Genomic DNA, 8459 nt, shown 5'->3' with positions numbered 1-8459 from the left:
TTATATTATGAAACATCTAATTAGAGTATTTTTCGCACTCTTTTCTGTTACCTTTTATTCCTTACAAGTCTTCTTTTTAATATCAAAATAATTTAAAAATTAAATTTTAAAAAAATATAATTTTAACTACGTCTCCAAACATTATTGATAATATATAATCCTACCTCACCCTTTTATACCCTTAAGAAATCTTTGTACCTACAATGTATAAAACTGCCTAAAGAAGAAGAAGAAGCTAGTGGCATGTGCGATTATTGGCTCGTTCTCTAAATTATTTTAGTGGAATGTCTTGAACTAATCTCCGAAACATATCTTAAATTTCAATGAAGTTTTGGAAGTATTATTATTATTATTATTATTATTATTATCTTAATTGAATCTCCATTCAAGAACCCTGAATGGAACCCTTCCAAATCTTTAAGAAATATGTGAAACCCTCTACAAGGCAGCATCATGTGTCATCTAAAACAATACTTTCTGTAATAGAGTCAAATAATTAATGAGAACATACGAGGATACTCAAGTGAGAAATTCTTATACCATTGAATAACGCTGTCGACGCAACAAAAAGCTGGGAGACCCAGTTGAGAAGCTCCTCCCTTTCCCTCTCCTGAAATTAGCATTTGACCTTCGTGCTCCGGACCCCATCCACACGTCCTTCTTCTACTTTTCCCTCTCTCTTTTTTAACCCACTTTAGCTCCCACGTCACTCCTGGGATGAACACTACAAATTTTTTATGACTGGTATGCTGCACTTCACTTTTCGTGGCAAGTGATTGTTGACATGTAAAACGTGCGACTATTTGTGGTACAGGGAAATCCTAGATACTCGATAGTCGTTTGCTTGCTGTGGGTTGTATATTTTTTTTAATAAAAAATTTTGTATAAAGGTTTTTTTTTTTTTTAGTTCAACAAAATTCTAATTTAAAATAAAAAAAAATCTATGTATATAGGTAATTAAATAAATTCAGAATTACGAGTGTTAATAAAAAAAAAACCACAAATAATAACTAAAAATAAAATTAAAAAATATATAAATCAAGATATTTAAATTCATAATATAAAATATTTATAATTAACAAGTTCTAAAAATATAATTTGACACGTTGCAGCCCTTTTTTAAATCAAACTTATGAACAGAGATCCCCACGGTTAAAAATTTTGAAATTAGGGAGCTTGTCAGCCTATAAAAAAGTCTGCAGTGGAGGATAAAAATAGAGCCCACGCACCAACTCTGTCTAAATTTGAGCTTTATTTATTTTAATATTTTTAAAATGTTTTTAAAAAATTAAATTAATTTAATTTTTTTTTATTACAAATTTTTTTCAGATTGTTCAATATATTAATATTAAAAAAATAATAAAAATTGTTTTTCTATTTATTTTTAACAAACAAAGACAGTAAAATTACCGAACTCTCATTCTGCCTCGGGGCTTTCGAGAATTTATTGGCAAACGTTATGCCGCATCCCCAGCAGACCCATTCACGCATAAGCTGCAGAATCGAACGAGCATAGTAATAATAAGTCAGTGGCCACTGTCCATCTTAACTACTTATAGAGTACGAACTTGAGCTTTATATAAAATTACATTTCAAACTTTAATTTTATAAGAACTAAAAGAATCTGTTTTTATTCATGAAAACCTTCTTTTTTAATCATCACAGAAGCACTTTTAAGAAGAGGCTAGACACTGGGGCGGCATTAGATTTTGTTTTTCTTCAGTTTATGACTAAAAATGTACTTTAAAATCACAACTTCTTTCAGGAATGGGTCACCCCCACCATCAATAATGAAGCCACCATTCGAGTGCACTCCACGTGCCACTTATATTTATTAAATCGTACCACGTCAGAGTGGTCGAAACGAACCAATCAAATCACTCCAATTTTTATGTGCTTGAAGCCAACGGAAAGAGTCCCAAAAGCTAAGTAATAATGTCCCAAAAGCTAAGTAATAATGCCAAGCAAGTAGAGTTCCCCAATTATCAGATATGGGAGTGGCATTTCATGATCCTGACTGAAAACGAACACACTAACTACATACAATTCAATTTTGTATGTGGCAACGTAATAAATCATCACGGTCAATTTTATTCTGGCCGAGGAGGAAGGAAGTGTGATTCATCCTCTATCCCAAAAAACCACATCAACTGAACGTATAAAAACTACTCAACTCCAACAAAACACCACAACAGGGGGGGCAATCAGAGAAGACAGCTTTTCTTGTTTTTACACGCTAATATTGGAACCGATCCTATGAATAAGCAACCTGTATGTTTTTCCAGCCAAGATAGGGAACCCGACCAACCCCAAGTTTCTAGTGCCTAAAACACAACGATGACTGTCATATCCTTTTCGTGAGAGCAAACAGGAAGTTCAGCTTCCATTCCCCAAACTATCTAAAAACAAAAATCATCTCGCATAATGATTTTGAAGCCACAAGTAGGTTTGGCAAGAAACCAAACACTGAGAGCTTGAGTGCAAGGAGGAAGACTTTTAAAAGCTTCAATCAAAACTCATAAAAGAAAGAAGACTTTCATGAGGTACAGTTTGGCATGAAGAGAAGACTACTGTTACTGCACAGCATGATTTTTATTGCGTGCCAGCTCCTTTGAAATTACATCGCAATTATAAACAGCATTGCCCCCCTTTCTTTGTTGCTGCATGAATTTCAAGGCCAGGGTTATGCTCTTCCTTGGAAAATATAAAGATTGAATAACGCAGAAGGAAATGGTAAACTGTCCAATCCAATATATAGTACTAACAATCGATTGTATCAAAAACTGGGGTATCAAAACAAAAACAAAGCTGATTGGTTTGCAAGAAATTTGGGAAACTGTTGACAGGAAGAATTTGCCTAAGATGGTCATGACAGAAAAAAAAAAAAGGAATCTCAAGTTATTATAAGACCATGCAGAAAATCGTGTTCATATCATCATAAACACTGCAATAATCTAAAGTATCCGACTCTTCATCCTCAGAACTGGGTTGCTCAATGCAGAATAGATGTCAGTTGTATGCCATCATATCTATCCAACGACAGCACCAAAATGATAAGCAGATGAATGCTTAGCAAAATATATCCCAGATTCATCCATAAAAAAATCAGATCCGAGTCTATGACCCACTTCAAGCAAGTTCCACCTTGGGTTAATGTCATTCTAGTCTGATACAAGAATTTCCACTGCAGCTGATATACGTACATTTCCAAGCAGTTGTATAAATAAATATTTGTTTTCACACCACCAATGCCAAAACAAATCAGAGACTCCAGTACCCACAAAGGCATAATCTCAAGGAATATGCTTCTTACAAACAGAGAAAACTTCAACCAACCATATACTTTTCACTTATCCATCCTATGGGACATGATACTGAAAACAATATCCAGGTCCAACTTCTATCTGAAAATGCAATAGCATAATGGCTATTAACATTGATTTGCTTAGATTACCGAGGGTCCCTGAACCTAATGAGTTTGAAATTGTTTATTCTAAACCAAACTATGTCACACAGGATAGTATTTTTGTCATCACATGAATGCCACCAGAAAGAAGCAACCATACTCTAAGCACCCATTTCACAAGTATTCAAGCCACCCACACCACAAAATCTGTAGCCAAAAGCAAACCATTATACAATTCCAAGTGACCTAGATTTGACATATCTTGACACCCTCTCAACTTGTATTATATTTACTCATCATATGAGCATATTACCATTATGCTAAAATGCATTAAAAAAGAAAAAAAATTCTGCAATATAATTGCAGAAAACATCCTGAAACAGTACAAATCCATTCTTTATTCTCTTCTTTTGTGGTTGTTCAATGCAATGGGTGGTAATCTAACAGATGCAAAAAAATAGTGTTCTATTCGATTCCATCATGAGATTGAATATCTAAACAGATATTTCAGGACAGAGAAACAAATGATACCGATGCCTAACATATTATACCACATTTAGAATACCAATAAAAAAAGGACTACAAAAAAATCGCAGATTGAACTACAAGACTAGGAGGTTTAGTGAGTACCCATGCCAGTAGTAGAATAAATCAACCACACGAGACGGCCAGCATAGTGAGCTCGAGGATGTTTTCTCTGTAGTTGTGGCGCCATTGCACAAAGAACTAGTCAGCCATATACAACTTGAAAAGAAGCAAACCACTTAAAGAGAGCTTTTTCAACCTTGCTATTCTCGGCATAAAAAACAGATAACCAATAATCCCTTCACCTGCAGGTAAAGTTGACAAGGTTATGTGATTAACTCCAATATTATCTCAGAGATACAAAATGCAGAGACTAAGCGCTGAGAGGAAAGACATCTTACCTTGAACAGGAATGCAATTATACACAGAGGAACACAAGTCCCAGGGCCATTGCAAAGAACCCAAGACATTTTAGACAAACACAGTCAATATAAATTAATTTACACTTTCTCAAGTAACAGTGATGGCTAGGAGAGAAATATAAAATTCATAATAGTAATTATACCACTTGAGATCTAATTCTAATCATTAGCCATAATGCATGAGACATAGCTAATAAAGTTGTCCCAACAGAGGTCAGGTATGACTGACCAACTTCCCTGCTTCTTCTGTAGATTTGCATGAATTGCACAGAGACCCCCTTGCCCCATGCCTGCAATAAAAACCACTACAATATTGTACAATCTAAAATAAACCAGACAAGATTTAGAGCACAAATGAGAATACTATGATCTTCCTAGCTATAGAAAAAAATAACAAACTAGCTAGAGAATCAGAACCACAAACTAGCTATAGAAAAAAATAACAAATCATATCCTCTACAGGAGTTAAGCAGGAAGCTGGAGTTAAGAATCAAAAACAACTACTGATGTGAAAAATCAACTTATTCATGGAAACAAGGATTGGATTTAAAAGAAAAACAATATTTTCTCAATCTAATAGGTAACCTTGCAACACAACTCATGAGAGACTCAGTTCAATATTTCAACTTTGGCTCACGAACAATAGAAGTTCACACCACTAATGGATCCAAAATAATTCAGCATTACCTATAATAATTTTTATGCAAGAAATACTGTAGACTTTCAAGAACTGCACACATACCCCCTTTCACCCAGTCTGCAATAATAGCCAATTCAAAATTGAGCAACCCAGAATAAATCAGCCAAAAATTAAAGGAAAAGAAAATGTGCAATCAACTTTGTCTCAGGTGAGAATCAGAAATCCTCCAGGGAATCAAAAAAGAAATCCTGGGAAAAAAGAAAAAATGACAGACAATATCCATTATAGTTGGAAGCTATCAAACCAGTTCAACTTCACCCATTGCATCCTCTCTAAACAAACTTGACTTGAACTTCAATATATTCCATTGCACATTTATATGCCTAGGTATATGTGCTTCTTGAATCTGTAATCAAGCTCACCATTGCTTAAGTATAAGAAGTTGATAGATCAGAGGCAATCAAGGAGAATTACATACAAGAAGTATTGCAAAATTAAACTTATTCATGAAACCAGGAATTATTTCAAAGAAAAGCTGTTTACATTTTTTTCCCATCCTCAATCTAGCAAGTAGGCTGACAGCACTCATAAGTGAGGTAATCCTTGGATAGCTACTCCAATTTTTCAACTTTGGTTCATGAATAAGAGTTCATGCCACTCAGGGATCCAAAATGATTCATCATTAAGCCAGCATAACTTTCAAGTGCGGACTAGTTATTTCTATCACCTTTGCAATTACATTGTTTTATCAAAATTCAAACTAAAACTATTCACAAACACTAACAGCCAACAATTCAGTCAGCCATAAATTCCAAAATGCAAACCAGCAACTAGATCATTATATCAAACAATTGAACCCTACAAAAGCAAACACAGTACGAAGTTAAACCACAAATGGCCTACCCTGTCAACCATATTGTCCTCCAAAACCCGAGCTTTTTGCAAACTCATATTATCCGTGGCTGCTGCAACATAGATTCTAGGCAAAAACATATCCTTTTGCAGCACAGTCAATACATTGATCATCTCTGCTGCGTGCCCCCCTACAATAACATGATAGCATAATCATATACACATAAAAAATTCAATCAACTTCGCTAGGCTCACCTGAACCCAAAAAATCAAAGTATTCATTGGCTCAAGGGATTTGTGGCAAAAGGGCTTGCCAGATTGATACACGACATAGCAAACACAAACAATCATGATCAAACCGATGTTGATGATGATGATAGTACAAATGCAGAAGCAACAGTAATGTTTCTTCTCCATTGCCAAAAAATTACACATGGATTGGGGAACCAAAATTGGGATGTAAAAACTCTCACACAACTCTGTTGTTGGTTCAAATACTTCAGCAAAACCATTTTTAAACAATTACATCTGCAAAATAACAGAATACACCAGGTGCTCAAAGAAACTACCCGCAAGAAAAGCAATCCCTGAAGAAACATCCAGCAAGCACAACCTCATGAGAAAGCAGATAAAAAAACAATGGAATCAAACAACAGCCATTAGGTAATGGAAACGAAAGGTCAGATTCTATTATCTGGAGTTATAGGTTCATGATTTTATAATCAAGCTCCAAGCACAAGCAGCCATTGTGTAACTGTAACAACTGAATTACAGTCAATACGACCATCATGATTGCCATCGAGGTTGTTGCAAGCATTCTACTGAAAATTTTCAATTGATTAGAATTTCAATAGAAGTATTGTAAAAATGTCCTATTTTATGCGTGCGCTAAGTTAAATTGCTTTTTGATAAACATAATGCCAACAATGGCCTGTGACACCGTGACTCTGGTCACAAGTTCAAAACAATGCACCAGAACCCCCCACTAAGTAGAGCCTCAGTTTCCAAATAAATCATCGTATTGGCCTTCCTCTCAGACAACGTGGTGAATTTGCATTTGCTAATATGCAAGGAAGAATGCAAAACAGAACTGTGAATGGGTTCAAAATCACCAAAAATCAATATAAAAAAATTGAAAAATGATTGTTGAAAAAAAGAAAAAAAAATGATCTTAAAGGGCTAAAACAGCAAAATGAACCAAGTATATAACCCAGACAAAGAATTTAGCAAACACAGCAAGCATGAACACTAATGTGGTATTCAAAGAAGCTGTCATGTAGCATGGGTCATTAATGGATAGACACCATCCTCTGAAAAAACTGCAGCCCCATTTTCCCCACCTCGCATCCAACCACATTCACCCACATCCATCAAAATTCACCATTTTTCCATACTTTTAATTATATCCAAGTGAATTGCTCAACAATGCACCACAAAAAAAGGGCCATTTTTCGCCAATCTCTTGTGCCTGCAAAACATTTCTCTCTCCAAGCATTCTTTTCTACCCCTGCATGTTGATTTCTCCTGAAGCTGCAGTTTCCACAACATTCAGTTATTTTTTAAATTGCACACACATCATGACTGAAAGCATGAGTGGAACACCTGAAACCACTCAACAACCACCACCAAAAAGAACACTCGTCCATTTGGATTATTTTTTTAATAAATCGAGTGCTCATACATGCAAAGCATAAAAGAATTAACAGGAAAAAAAAACAATTGAAAAGAGATAATTAACAGAGAATGATAATGTATGGATCAGCATCAAGGTTTTGATCAATGCAGGAAGCGCGGTGGCAGCCAACGGATAGGCAAAGTAAGGGGATGCAAATATTAAAATGTCGGGAGAAGTCTAGGTTAGCATTCAATGCTAGAATGCAGCCCACGCCTTTTCTTTCAACCCATCGCAGCACTCATGCTTTGAGAGCAGTAAATTTGTTGTAGGAGAGGTTGCGCTGTCGCAATGCAATATCTCAGAGCAAGGACAGAGGCCCTCTCCTTTTTTCTCACCCCCAGACTTTGGCATCCATTACTACCACCGTTGTCTCACTCTGCTCAGACCTTTTACTTTATATTGCCATCATTTCCATCTCGATTCACACAGTATTTCAAATAATTTAAAACTATTGAAATTAAATTCTGATTAATACATGACCAAAAAAATGGGTTTTAGCTTCAAAGACATGAAAAAGAGATACCGAAACCGATCCGTTTTGTGGAGTTTCTAAGGGCGTATTTCTGGTGGTCGATTACTGAAGAACCTTCACAGGGCAGGCGGGGTGGGTGCGACAAGTCAATCACCACGATCTCTGAATCCACCGTCCATGTACCTCTCCGTCTGCTCGATGAGTTCGGGTCACTCCCCCGTGGGGATGCAACAAAAGCGGTTCAAAAGAAAACGAGTATTCTGAAGCGTGTCGGTATATGAGTGGAAGGGGATGATTCGTGCAAAATGCGGGAAGAGATTGGAGGAGTGGAAGGCGGGGGAAGAGGATAGGAGGTTGGAGAAGCTTGCGGAGGAGTTCGTTTATTATGAAGGCGGCGTTGAAAGGAGTTACTTTATTGAGGAAATGCGGGTCGGGTCTTGTTCGATTTTATATGGTTAGGCTCAGGA

The 8459-nt window shown here is 36.1% G+C and overlaps 1 non-coding gene across 6 annotated transcripts; it reads right to left on the bottom strand.

Moving 5' to 3' along the window:
* Window positions 1–384: 384 nt before the first annotated feature.
* On the bottom strand, window positions 385–8434 carry LOC7497249 (uncharacterized). Of its 6 annotated transcripts, none has more exons than XR_008058601.1 (3): window positions 4037–8434; window positions 1411–1494; window positions 385–712 (listed from the first exon to the last, which is right to left on the bottom strand). It is a non-coding gene; the product is annotated as an uncharacterized LOC7497249 (transcript). The 6 variants fall into 6 exon arrangements; XR_008058602.1 differs by lacking the exon at window positions 385–712 and having other exon boundaries at window positions 1298–1494; window positions 4037–4643; window positions 5041–8431; XR_002980574.2 differs by lacking the exons at window positions 385–712; window positions 1411–1494 and having other exon boundaries at window positions 3788–4643; window positions 5041–5110; window positions 5897–8433.
* Window positions 8435–8459: the final 25 nt, after the last annotated feature.

Source organism: Populus trichocarpa, chromosome 2 (assembly GCF_000002775.5).
Source record: "Populus trichocarpa isolate Nisqually-1 chromosome 2, P.trichocarpa_v4.1, whole genome shotgun sequence".
NCBI classification, from domain to species: domain Eukaryota; kingdom Viridiplantae; phylum Streptophyta; class Magnoliopsida; order Malpighiales; family Salicaceae; genus Populus; species Populus trichocarpa.
This window is presented reverse-complemented; position numbering and strand designations above follow the sequence as displayed.